The sequence below is a fragment of the Anopheles gambiae genome, chromosome 3 (genome assembly GCF_943734735.2).
Source record: "Anopheles gambiae chromosome 3, idAnoGambNW_F1_1, whole genome shotgun sequence".
Taxonomy (NCBI): domain Eukaryota; kingdom Metazoa; phylum Arthropoda; class Insecta; order Diptera; family Culicidae; genus Anopheles; species Anopheles gambiae.
In genome coordinates, this window is record NC_064602.1 from 22102850 (window position 1) to 22116882 (window position 14033).

Here is a 14033-nt window from a genome sequence, read left to right on the forward strand (position 1 = left end):
AATGTTCTCTTTCCTATTTTCATAATTAAAACATATCTTGCCTTTTTGCTTTTTTATTTACTTTCACCTGTTTGAAGATAATCAGATCATAATATTTATGCTTTTGTTGTAGCATCTACAATGACTTTTATTGGTTTTGTAATCTTTCGTTACTATCTAAAGACTTGTGGCAATTTGAAATGTGTTTCTAGAGACTTCAATGTATTTATCCTTGAGTTTTGCTGCTTTTTGAATGCGAAAGATCAGTTTGCTCTGTCCTGTTCTATAAATCTGATTAATACTTACTTAACCTGCACAGCTGTATAGTACTGTAATTAGTTTTTGTTTGCTTTCTTATGACCTTCCGATGCTTTTGGAACCCTGGATTAACCAAACCATTTGCTTAATTACATTATCTAGCAACATTTCTTCTTGAAATCCACCGCAAAACGAGGGATTCACAATGTAGTTGAGTGTATTATCGATAAATTTTTCGACAAACTATTCAATTGATCCATTTAATTTCATTTCAATTCATCATTTGAACTAAATTAATGTCTCTTTCAAGGTAGTCGCCACTGTTGGTTCCATTCCTGTTTTAAAATTTTAGGGTTATTCCTTTACTCAAGATCAATGTTTAGATTTAATTTAAAATATTGAAGATGGTGGCAAAGCCTTCATTGTATTGCAAATCACGCTTGTGCGCTTCACCTAAAGGACACTCTCACGCCACAATCGTCCTCAATCGCTTATCACACGAAAAGGTCATCCTGAAAATAAACATGCCGCGGCAGGCTCCCTCACACTTGGCTTCACTTTGGCGGCTTCGTTCGGCTCCTGGCGGACAAACAAACCCCTTTATATTCACACACACACACACGGCCGACCCAGTACATCGGTTTTAGCGTGCTTTGCTGATCAAAGCTAGTGCGATCATTTGCATTGCAATTAGCTGGCGTACCCGCGCGTCCCAGACCCCCACAGGCAGTGGCACTGTGCAGTCGATCGCATCATCGCATCGAACGGCGCACATCAAACGCGATGCCGGCATGGGTGCGGGAGCATTTTGCGCATCGAACATCGATAGAACGGCCCCCGTCCGCCAGTCAGCAATTTCAGCCGGACCAAAACTCGGACCGGACCGGCAAATAAGAGGAAGTTGCATATCTCCCTCCCACATGTGTTGTTGTGGTGGACCGGCGCACAACCGTTTGGTAGCACAAAGTTCAGCCAGCGGGCAGTCAGCTGTTTCAAGCCTGGTGGACCGTTTATTTGCTCCTGGGAATGGTGGCCACGGTCGGTCGGGTTGGAAACGATAGCAATCGTGCATTTCACTGCGAGAGCAACCGAAGGGTGGAAAGAACCCGACCGGCCCGGCCCCGGAACAGCCCATTCCGGGAGAAATGGCAAACAGATGGTGGCAACCTGTGCCAGTGTTGGCCGTGGTTCGCGCGAAACCAATCAACATCTCCGGTATGCCGGTGGCCCCCGCACACTCACGCTCACTCTCGCACACTCTGCCTACGATAAAAACCTTCGAAGCGTGTTGGTTGGTGACTTACTTTGCGATTCAATCGGTCCTGTGTTGCCCGCATCAGATAACCCTTGGTTGTGTTTATGGTATAACATTGTTGATAAAGATACAACAATGAATCATATATAAAGCTGTCAATCTTGATTTTTTACAAATCCTTTACAAATACTTTATTTCCTTTCTTTGTACGTTATTTTTGTACAGTTTTGTAACATTTTAAGGATAAAAAACACACATAAATGTTACAGATGTCTCACTTATATGTCCCGCGAACAGGGGAAATGATAACAAAAGGTTCTCTATAAATAAAAACTGACTATAAATAAAAACATAAAACTGACAACGTAACATGAAAAAATAAGGCTTTTATCTCACAAAAAAAAACCCGTTCCTTGGAGGCGTTGGATCGATTTTTTTTACTACGTCTTTATACTGCCTTTATGACCGCTCAACCTTTATGGGTTAATCTCAGCTGTTGCGGCAAACGCCACGATCGCACCGAAGCCTAATGGAATCCGCCAGCGGCCAACCATGATTAAACGTCGCCATTGTTGGCCTATCCATTTCCATTTGGGCTCGGGGAGGGGTCGTGCATGCGAAACGGTGCACGATCGGCGAGCAGGGGAACTGGGGGAAATTTAAATAAAACACAAAAGCGACACACACGCAACCGCCGGACCGGAATCCGGATGGGAGCGTTCCGCCGGATCGGGGCAATCGAAATCGGTTTCGGTGCCTGGTGCGAACGGTGCAACCGGTGACGGATGTCTCTTCCACAAACACACTCGTCGCTCAGCGGAATGCGTCCTGCGATGGCTTTCGATTCGATTCGGTGTTTGGTGATTCGGAAAGTGATCCGGGACGCGCGGCGCAACATGCGCATGCCTTCACGCTCTTTTCCACCATCACCCAGCTCGCAAACCGAAGGTAAATGACGAAGCATGAATGCATGGATGCACTTTCGGTGTGCCTAAGCACACCTCTCCCCTGCACTGCACACTCCCTTCCCGTACCCGGTCGTGGTGAAAAATTAAGTCGCTTTATTTTTGTCGCTCGATTCGCTCGTCGACCAACTAACGTTTGTGAGTGTGTGCGAGTGAATAAATGAGAACTTCCCCCCCTCGGCTAGAAATGCATGGAAAAGAGCCACACCAAAGGGGAGTTTGTACAGGAATTGGACAACAAATAACTGCGACGAAACAAAACAACAAACAGTGGGACCAAACAAAAAAAAAAACCTCCGGCCGACCCCGAAACAATTCCTCGGTCCATGTGACACCCACACCCACCCCGAAATAGGTGAGCCGTGCCGGGGCTGCATACGCGGCAACATAGGCCCTGGCGCTCAACCCACACCGAATGCCACCCACACCCATGGCCGCATGGCCCACACACTCTCACACATGCGCGCAAACCCGGCAAAAGCCAATCAAGCGCGGCATAAAATGTGCATAAAATATGTAACGAAGGTGAAACCGTCCCGCGCACGAAAACGAACGCGGCCAGCGAAAACAAAAGCAAACTCCGAAAAAGAATGCTGCTCTCCTTCTGCAGCTCTTGGGCTGCTCGGACTGCTCGGGACGCGCGGTTTCTGCTTCTTCCGGGGCGGCCCTTTTTGGAGCAGCAGCAGCAGCAGCAGCAGGGGCGGTGTTTTTTGTTGTGTGGGAAGAGGTAGATCCATAGTACGAGAGAAGCAAAAACAATAAACAACGCATTAGTTATCGCGTCGCGCAACGACGCAGTGCAGCGGTAACTTGCGGTGGACTTTTACATCGGAAAGGGACGGCTGGGTGGGGCCGTTGTTTAGGGCCCCGTGACATGGTTTATCTAAGCATTGTGGTACACTGTGTTCGCTTGAAGCAAGCCGTCAATCAGTGGTGTTGGAAAAATTAAACAACTGTTGTCGTAGTCGAGAAAAGGGGAGGAGAGGAAGGAGGAAAATCAATTTTTATTGCGAAACATAATTTAAATCAACGCCGTATGTCAAATCCAACATGACGAGTTTGCGTCAGCGTTGCGTGTTTTTTTGAGGTTTTGTAGCGTGCGAGTGGGAGGTGGCTTGCTGGTGCAGTGACAAACTGCTCGATTAATGTGCTACAAGTTGCGAGATCGAATCTTATCTGGATGATGTTGATATGGATTTCTGTGATGAATTTTTACGCGCGCTCTCTCACCCTTAATGTTGTTGTGTGTATTGTGATGATCTTTCGTGGCTAAGATAGATCACATGATTCTTTTAAGTGTATTTATTGAGATTTTCTATCTACAAATACAAAAAGTGTTGAACTCTCATATTCAAACTTAGAATATAAAGTCTTACTATGAAAAATTCCCTATGAAATCCCTCTCTCTAGTTGCCCTGTTCACGATAGAGCACGTCGATGTGACATGACCCGGTCAACAATCATTTCTCTGCTGATGTCGTTCTCCGAAGTAACGACCGTTCAGCAATCAATAATAATCAGCATAAAAAATCAAACAGCAAATCGAAATGTGCCAACAAAAATCTCTCTCACTGCCCTACAGTTTATGCATTTTTTACCATTTTGCTAAACTATATCAGCCAGTCAGCCTTTCTCAATTCATTGTGACGCATTGCCGCTGAAGACAAAAACAAGATATAAAAAATAAGCATGAAACAATTAACTAAAAATTATACACAATACTTCGTTATTTGATTGTGATACGATCGTCAATGCTAGATCTGTCAATGAGCATCAAATTCGTATAAAAAATTAAATCAATATTTTGTTTAACTCAATTTCAATTAAACTAGACCGAAAAGACTTCACAGCCTAGTTTACAACCCGTCCTTCTGCCAATACAAAAAAAAAACCTAATCCCATTTCTTAACGTTACACAATTCCGTAAGGATTTCCTCCTGACCTTTGGCCCCGGTGAGAATGAGATCGACAAAAAGAGGGTTGTTAAAACAGGGAGAACACGCTTTGATGCGTGTAAAACCATGAACCCCGAATTCACCTGAGCGAGAGGAATCACCAGCCCTAAGAGCAAAATACCCTTAGAAAGACCCTCGATCGACCCGTCGGTAGCACGGTGGAAAATGGAATTGGCGTCCCTCTTTCTCTCGGTTCTGGCGGACCTTTAAATTTAATTCTCACCATAAGAGCATGTTCGTCTGCAGGAGAAAAAAACATACCTATACATACAAACCGGTGACCGGAGCGATTGTTCCCATAACAAAAAAGGGCGAAGAAAGCACCTGAGAAAAGCCGTATCCACCACCGAGGCAAAGCAAGCGAAAGGGACAAGTGGAATCCCCGTGGGTCCTTTTATCCGGGCAATTAATTCCCGGCCCTCTCGATCTGTCCACTGTGCGCAATGTCGCGTCATCGCGACACTGTTCGCCTGTGTTGGTGAGCGTGCAGCAAGGACAGGTCCATATTGGCGTCCATTAATAACATCACACAAAACTTCGAAGAGCCGATTTATCAGGCTCGTCCGTGACTCGCTTGATGCGGTGCGGGACTGCAAGCGCGAAGGGGTACAAAAGAAAACACGGGCCCAAAGCGGGCAACGAAATGAACGTCTCCGGGACGTCGCTTGGAAAAGGAATTCATCCTCCTTCCCTGTTCGGAAAGAAAAACAATACACTCAGGGGTGGAGGAACGGTGAAAACGGAACCGTAAGCCAGCGTCGAAACGAGCTCTGGAGATCGAGCCGTTGCAGTGCGCAGGAACGTCTGTTCGAAGATCTTTAACTTTCCGCACCTTCGATGTGCTGGTGAACCCTCCGCACGTAAACATCTCTTCCACGGGGATGGTGTTTTTTCTTCTTTCTTTCTTCCTTCTGCTCGCTTTATGTATGTGTGTGAGAGTCTGTTTTCTTATGCGATCCTCCTCAAGCCTCAGCACGCTTGCCCCGCTCGGATGCGCATTACTTTTCGTTTCGTTTGACTTCTGTTTATGCTTTTCGAGTTCCATTTGGATGGGCGCGAAGCTGGTGTGGTGCATGCTAAAAATATCCCAAAAACTACATACACACACACACACTGCGTCTGGCCAGCGGGGCCGTACGCAATGGATGTATCATTTCTTCGCTGGGACGATATGTTTTTCCAACGTCCTTCCGTGCCGCCCGTTTCAGCGACGGCAGACGCCGATCGACCGGAGCGCACCGTTGGTCGGCTCGACTGCGCTTCGAGGGATCTTTCGAGGTATGCGAGGGGCAGCATCCAGTGATGGTGAACGTTTTTTTTTTCTTCTTTGGATTGTATCCCGAATACTAGGAGATATTGGAAGTGACATTGGTTGAGAAAATTGTTTCTTTATTTAAATGCATTTATCCGACCGAACTTTAATTTCATGATCAAATAATTTCGAGATTTTGATACAAATAAGCAGTTTTAAAAACTCGTATTTGTATCAAAATTCAAATTTTGTTGTCCAAGTTGTTTAGACCAAACAGTCCTGAAATAGGAGCAAAATATTAAACGATCATTAAATGATCGCAACTAAACTGTAGAAAGAAAAACATGCAGGCACTGTAAACACCTTGCAATAAAGTTTTTTTTAAACAAAGATCACGGCTACATTCCTACCACCCAGTTTTATGCAAATGAGATGTAATCAAGAAAAGCTTTATTGCGGCACTTCATGTCCGACTGGATCGATCCAAGCGGGTTGTAAAACCATTTGACAATGTTTACAGAACGTAAATTAAACGCTCAACATACTAATATTTCTACCACTACCAGCACTATTACACTAGACCGTTGCCCGATGGTCGCTCATTTGCTGGAAAACCATAAAATGTAATTTACGACACACCGGGTTACATAGTCGATCGTTTGTGAGCGTTAAAAAGAGGCTGGAACCGCGTGCACACATAAAATAATTAATAAGCTGCGCAGCGCAAATGCTACACCCGCCGGATGCGCATCGTTATGCAATTTCTTTCACACACCCACATGTTTGTGCGTGTGTGTGCTGTTGTTGTTTTTTTTCGGGATGGTTGCTACTTTCACTGGGGCTGTAGTATTTGCATTTGCGTTTTCGTTTTGTATCTTTCCCATTTTCAAACCGTACCATCCAGCGCACTGTGGCATCATTCGGTAGCTGTTTGTGTACGGTGTCCGATGACGGGAAGCATCTACATAAACAGTACGCCCGAACGGCCCCGTACTACCCCGTGACGATGGGCGGGGGCATCATAATTCGTCCATATGGTTGCAGGATGCATTTGTGCGCATTTCAATTACGCTCATTGCGGTTGCCGCGTGCCCGAGCAGCACCATGGGCGTAGCAGCGAACCTGGGCTGGTTATGTCTTTCTACCCGTGGATGGGTTTTTGTGAAGCAAAACATGCCAACGGTGGGCGCCAATGGTGATTTATGTGGAAATATGCCGGCGATTGGAGCATCCAATTTTCCGCGAGCTCGGTGGTAGTGTTGTGAGAAGGATCGTGCCTGATGTTTTAGCCGGCCTTTAGGGAGGTGTGTTGTTTGCGATGTTGAAAGGTTTATTTTGAAACTTATTATGAATCATGTAACATATTTAAATCGTTCACAAAAGTATGAGGGAAGTCATGAAGAACCACAACTATTAGCACTGCAGTCAAGGGAAAAAGAACTCCAGAAACCCGACTCTAGGCTACCATTGAGTGAGCATTCCGTGTTCCAAAATTAGACCTAGCATCGATCTAGTGAGTATGTTTCCATTTCCCCTCTTTCGTTCGGGTTTCCTAGAGCTAAGCGTTGATGATCGCTTCGAGTGTAATCGTTCGATCATTTTTGAGACAGATATGACGTGAACGAACTCGAATTTTAAATATTAAATTTTTATGTTGAAATCACAAAGACTTTTGAAACGAAATTTAAAAAAAGAAAATTAAAGTTATGCCACAACATTAACACACTTCACTCTACACAATTTTCATTTTTAATGTCCTGTACATCTTCCTTATGTGACTGACTGCATGCGACATAGACCTGCACTGATGTCTCCCTCGAATGTTGAGGGCTTTCTGGAACTAATTAAATTGAAACAAGAAGAACCAGAACCTATTAAATTGCAACTATTTTAAGAAATACGGCATGGATCTTCTTGGTGATCACATTTCAAAAGCATAGTCTTTATGTGAGTAAATATAGAGTAAAATGTTTCGTATCCAACGTACAGCCGGAAACAAAACGAACTCAAAGCCACCAAATACAGCCAATAAAGCTAGCTTATTTGGTGTGGTGATGATGATGATGTCATGATTATCTGTCGAAGACGACGAACAAGCTAACTGACTTCAACCAGTTCAGGGTTGGCCAGCTGGTCTGCCTACGCAAGCATTCATTCATGCTCGGGACACTACTAAGAGCGGAGGAGGACATTTTATCCATGCGCTTGAGCAATCACTACTATTTGGGAATCATTACCAAGCCCTGGGGGATTGTTCCAGGCTGAAGACAATTCATTAATATCTTCCATCTGGCTCCAATACATTCGATTCGAGGTGCAACATTTTCGGTAGAGGAATCTCTTACAAACAAAAATAGCTAAAATGATGCTGGCAAAGTAGGTTGCTCCTTCTGCATGTCTCACGGATGGTCAACGCCTTACTTCCCCATTCATGGGGTCGTTGTTTGGGTTTAGCATTTCAGGAAGAAATCGAGACAAATAAACAAAAAATTCAGCATATGACAAAAGGTGAGCAAACGTCTCATGCGATTATCGGCAGCAGCTCCAGTCTGCGCCATGATCATTCCATCACCGTGTGGAAGAAAGGAGAAGAGAGGGTTTGGCCTGAAAAAAAAAAATCGAAAGCAAAAACCAAACGCTGATTTGAATTCCTAATGAAGAATCTTATTCGAAGAGGGGGGCCCGGTTTTGCGACACCGTGAGCACGCCCGGCTCGCACTGTTTGTACAAGCGAGCTGTTTGACGTCTTACTGCTTACTGCGACATCTCGCCGACTGGACAAAGAGATGAGACAATGAGGCTCAAAATTTGGTGGCGTTTTTTTTTTTTTGGTTACTGCCATCAGCCATTAGATATTGTCGCGTCTCAGGTGTCTCGAGGTTTGGTGCTGTAAGTAAGCCTTTCGGGCACGGGCACTATTTACGCACGCAGCGTATTTGATCGCGTGAGCTTTTTGGGGGAGAGGTGCCAAAGCCCAACCATTCGTCTGCGTGCTTGAGCCCTATTGAGCTGAGCGTCAATTTCCTGTGGGAGGGTGGATATTTGCGTACGTAATGTCTATTCTGGAGGAGTCGAGAATAAATGTGCCGTGTGTCTAATGCAATCACACACACACACAGAGCGACCCACCCACCCACAAGGCCGGTTATTTTATATGACGGTGTGTGATACATCGATGACTAATGGGTACAATCAAGGGATGGAAATGTGCTCCCTTTTGAGGGTGATTTTCATTCAATTTTCAAGGACTTTTGAAGGAACAAATTAAGGCAATGTCTTTTTAACTCTCGCACGTTGTTGGTTATCAAGCGAGATCGCTCCTGTGGCTAATGATCAACGTACAATCGTTAGATTTTGGCGCATATGTTCATCGTCCAGGGAAAAACGGGAATAAGAAATCACTCTGATTCGGTTTGCAAGAGTGTGTGCGTGGAGTGGTACGGGGTTTGCTATCGTACTTATTGTTCTGACGTGTTGAGCGATGTGTTCTAAATAGTATCAAGCATTGAAAACCCCCTTGTTTTTAAATCAATGTATAAATTAGTTCATTCAGCAGTCTGCAAACTTTGTAGAAAACAGGCAAATGGTAGGTCAGATAGGTTGCGATTTAAGTTTATGGAATGAGTTTTCAGTTTTCTTATAATTTATCTTAATTTTTGTGACCAAAAGAGCAAGGTAATATAAATACCAATCTGTGATGTTGTGTCTAACTTTCAATATACTGAATTACTTTAACTATTGTATGTGTAGTACGAAAGCAAACTAAACAATCGATTATCTCTGTAATCTTTCCTAGATGCATTAATCAGACCTACCAAGTAGATTTTATGCTTTTGAGATAAATATTTGAACGTAGATGTCCTGTAAATGATCAATTTTCCCAATAAATTGGGAATCCTCATATCTAATTCATTTTTATTTTATTGTTACATTGCTTAGAATTACTACTTGTGTGTCATATTTTTCCTAAACATTTGAAAGATGACCTACAAATATTCGATTCGGATTTTGATTTGGGTTTTCCAATTAAAGCTCGGGGGAGACCTACAAACACACAAGCTTTAGGTAAAATTACGCTTGCATAATTCGTTTAAAACAGCATTTTTCCTTTACATATTTCCATCGGTAGCGAGAGATCGCTCAAATCAAGGTGCAAGCAAGCAAGTACAGTAATCCCTTAAACACGAAGCTCATTCACACCGCCGTAAAGTTATCGCCTTTTGTCGTCGGAGGTGTCCCTTTTCTGCCCCTTTTTACCCAAGCGCCACACAATTGTGCCCCGAGCAGTGCACCGCCACGCGAAAAAACGGGCCACAAACATACAATGATTTACCAGTGTTGCCTCCCGGTATTTTTTTTTTTGCGCGGCAAAGCTGACCAGCAATGGAAGCTTGTTCCCATACCCCATCATAAATACATTCCCTCCACTCTTACCCCAAACGGTTTTAATAGCATATCTCGCTGGCGTCATCTGCTCGATGCTCGGTCATAAAGCGTCGCCGCACAATTTATGCAGCTTTTACTTTTGATATACCACCCGGTGGTACCCCAGCTCCAGCTCCATTGGCGATCACACGATTACACGTCAATTACATACGCGGAGCACTGCGGCCATGCGATCGCCACGCCGGTCTTAGGGCCGAGGAGACCCTTAACTCCCCATCCTTCCCCCGTTGAACGGGGAAACAGTTGGAATGCATTCATTTGGTGCATTCCAGTGAGCCGATTCGTTGGTTTAATTCGCCACAACGCACGACCACCACGATGCGTGCGAATCATGACGGTCCCTCGCTCCAGCGGTTGGCACTTTCTTCTTCATGCCGTGACCATCCCTGGTCAGTGGCCCGTTTGGTGTGGAATATTAATACGCTGGCAGTACAGTCAGTGTCATGTTTTAGTGGTTCGGGCGATGTCGTTAAATGTAGTATAATTTAATTGTGCTTTTCAAGCATCATTGATCATTAAAAGGCAATATCATGGTTTATGGTTGTGTCGTTACTTATTCATCAGACTGATCAGTTTATTGCTCGCTCGGAGTATAGTTGTAAGTGCTGGAATACAATACACTCTCGTGCTAAGATCACTTCTCCATCAATAAGACCAAGCCGTAGTTCAAAATTGAATCAAGTTTCTGTTAAATAGGTATTAAAATCAATTCAGAATTTAAATAATCCCAAATAAGATAAGAAAGACTGTTTGACATTTTCAAGGTGTCACGAAAAATCGATGCACACTGTTTTCTTTCCCTCTTTTGCCAGGCATGCATTCTCCACAAAGACAGCTTTACTTTGTGTAAGATTGGAATAGATATGTAACATCGCGGTTGGGAGGTAACGCCGTCGGTAGCGGAACAATCGTCACAACTGTAATGCGGACTGCGCCACCACATGGTCCCAACCATTCGGCTTTTCATTGCTTTCCCGCTTGCTTGTGACCCTTTTGCGTAAATTCCTAACACCATCAAACATCCAGCTCTTTCTAGGCAATGCACGCACCGTCCCACACCATCGGCAATGCTTCAGATTCGCTTTCTACCGTTTGCAGATCTTCTGATAGCAGCAGTAACTCGCTTGTCGAACTGATAAGCGCATGTCGACAATTTGTTATTCCATCGAAAGGCACTGGCACCAACAAAAAGGTAGTAGCAACGGCCTCTTGATTGTTGGCTGAATATTTCAATCCACTTTTCTTACGCTCCTATTTAGGATCGAAACAATTCGTACAGCAAAAGATCACCAATTTACCGCGCGATCGCTATCATCGTGATAAGTGATTCCGAATGCCACATTCGGTGGCAACAAATTGTCCACGATACCACCCTCTGTCCCTGTTTTAATGATCACCAAACATAACGAGCATGATATTAGAATCAAATCAGCTGTCAGCGGTGCCCATGTCTCCCTTTACCTATTATGATTCATTGGCAACCGGTCAGCACACGTCGGGGAGATCCGCATGAAGCACCGAGGAGCCGTACCATTTATGGACCGATGGGGACGTGAGCGATCAGCCGGTCGGGACGTATCGTTAATATGGGCGCGATCGTAGGACGAAAAGGTTACGAAATCTGTCCCGCACCCGCTGCCCGTTGTTCGCTGCAAATGAATATTGATTACCAACCAAACAACCAACACACCAGTGGCTGATGTTGCTGTTGCTGCTGCTGCTACCCCGCGGGTGGGTGCAAAGTAAACGAATTAGTCTCGAAATGCTATTAAGAATATCAATAGCCGATAGATTGTGCGTGCCGAGGCGCTGGGAGGGATTAATGGAGCCGAGCGTTGTGTGCGCGGAGAATGAAGTTGTCAGGCGTTGCGGGCTAAAAAGGGCTGACTATGGGAATGAACATTCCAGCGCAATATAAACAACGACTCAACTGTGCAGCATTATGATTTAAAAGCTCCTTCGTTTTTACCATTCAAGGACAGCTCTAGTGCTGGTTTTGGTTTGTATATTATGCTTAGCACGCTTTCAATCATTTGGAATAACTTTTTAAGCTTACCCAAGACGCAAATGCACTTTTTTCGGTATAATTTCTTCCTTCATTCCTTCATAAATCATCTTCTAAAAGAATTATAATCCTTTCCATGTGTGCAACCTCACAAAGACAACCTTTACATCGGCGTACATACGGCTGCAGAAGCGTGAAGATTCATCCCTTTTCCAACGCTTCACTCCTTCCAACATTCCGTGTGTGAATTGCTACGGTTTGAAGATTAATTCCCGAGTAATAAGATAGCCAGACAATTTATCTTAATTGCTGCCGCCTTTCCGCTGAAGTCGCGCCGCTTCCAAATGGAGCAATTGTCGAACCGAAAATGGAGCAAAAACTGTGCAACCGTACCGTACACACCGTATGCCCCAGCTCAAAACCCACAGCCCCAAAGAAAGGCGTGAAATGACTCACTTTAGCGATGGGTTTTGGGTTTGGGCGCTTTGCGCGCTGACCTGATTGATCCTGGGTCAGTGTGAAGCGTTCAGAGGGGGCGAGTGTTTTTTTTTGCCTTCTTTTCTTTCACTTCCCCCCAAAAATGTCTTCATACTGCCATATATTCACATTAACCGCACCACAAAAAAACACCCACCTCATGTGCGTGTCGTGTAAGCCGTCGGCCATTTATTTCTCGCGCACAAGTGACCACAACGTGTGTAGCCCGCGTAGCGTTGCGTGGGCGACGGGGCAATCCGTTAGTGGCCCCCGTATGACACACTCTTGGCATGATCGTGTGCACGATCGCAAAATGTTGCAATTTGGGATGCAGTTTTGGGGTTTGTTTTTTGGCTGTTGGTGTCATTTTATGGGTGAATTTATTTTGAAACACGGTGGAAAAGTGTTGTACTTTCTTGATCTTTCCCAAAAAAAGATCTTGTTGGCGTTGATTCGAATATACAAATTTAAATATTTTACAGTTAAGACCTGCCTTAAAAACGAAAACCGCTGCTATCTTACCTACAATGAGCATACAAAATAACTCTAACCTTCCCATGTCAGAGTCTCGGTGACGTGCGCTTTCAACACAGCACGAGCATACACATTACCCCGAAGGAATGTGGTGAACATATGTTTTTCATTTTTACTGCATCCATCCTCGGAACCGAGGATCGTATGGGGAAATCCCACAGAAATGTATGCATAGTTGCGATGCAGCTCAGTGGCAACAATTTTCATGATGAGGATTGGCTTACCCTCAGGCCGGTTGTACCGTTGGCACGATACGTTTGAGACAGGAAAGATGCTCCGAAGGTGTTGGCAATTGGTGATGAATTTCGCATTATCGGTGCGGCGCTTGTAGCGTTATTCCTTTCCAAATTGGATTAGCTGAAAAGAATGCCCTTCCAGAGTGTTTCGTGCTGATGTGAACCATTAATCAACTGTTTGATTGCCCGCACGGAACGGGATGCTATTTTTCATGCGCAACAATTGACATTTTGCCGAGAACTATGATTGGGTCTACTTATCCTATTGCCATTAAATGGGCTCTCCCTCCTCTCTTTTTCTTTCCATTATGCCCTGTCCGCTTTCACATCGTAAAGCAACACGTGATATATCACTAGCATCGGCAGGCGCAACCACATCTAACGCTCGATCGGTCTAACGATCGACGAACGCGCGATAAAATGATTGGAAAATTGGCCGTGGAAAAGTGGCCGACCGCCTCCTGTCGGGCAACAACGAGCATGATTGACGTGGAAAATATGATCCGGCAAGCGGAGCTGCTGTCCTGAAATGTCAGCCAAAAAACGGGTTGGGGGTGCGAAACCGCTGGAAAGGAATGCTGGGAAAACTGACCCCATTCTTGCCCATGGAAAGTGATCGCTCGCGGGCAGACAGGCCAGAGTATCGCACCGGCTCGATCGATGAAGTGCAC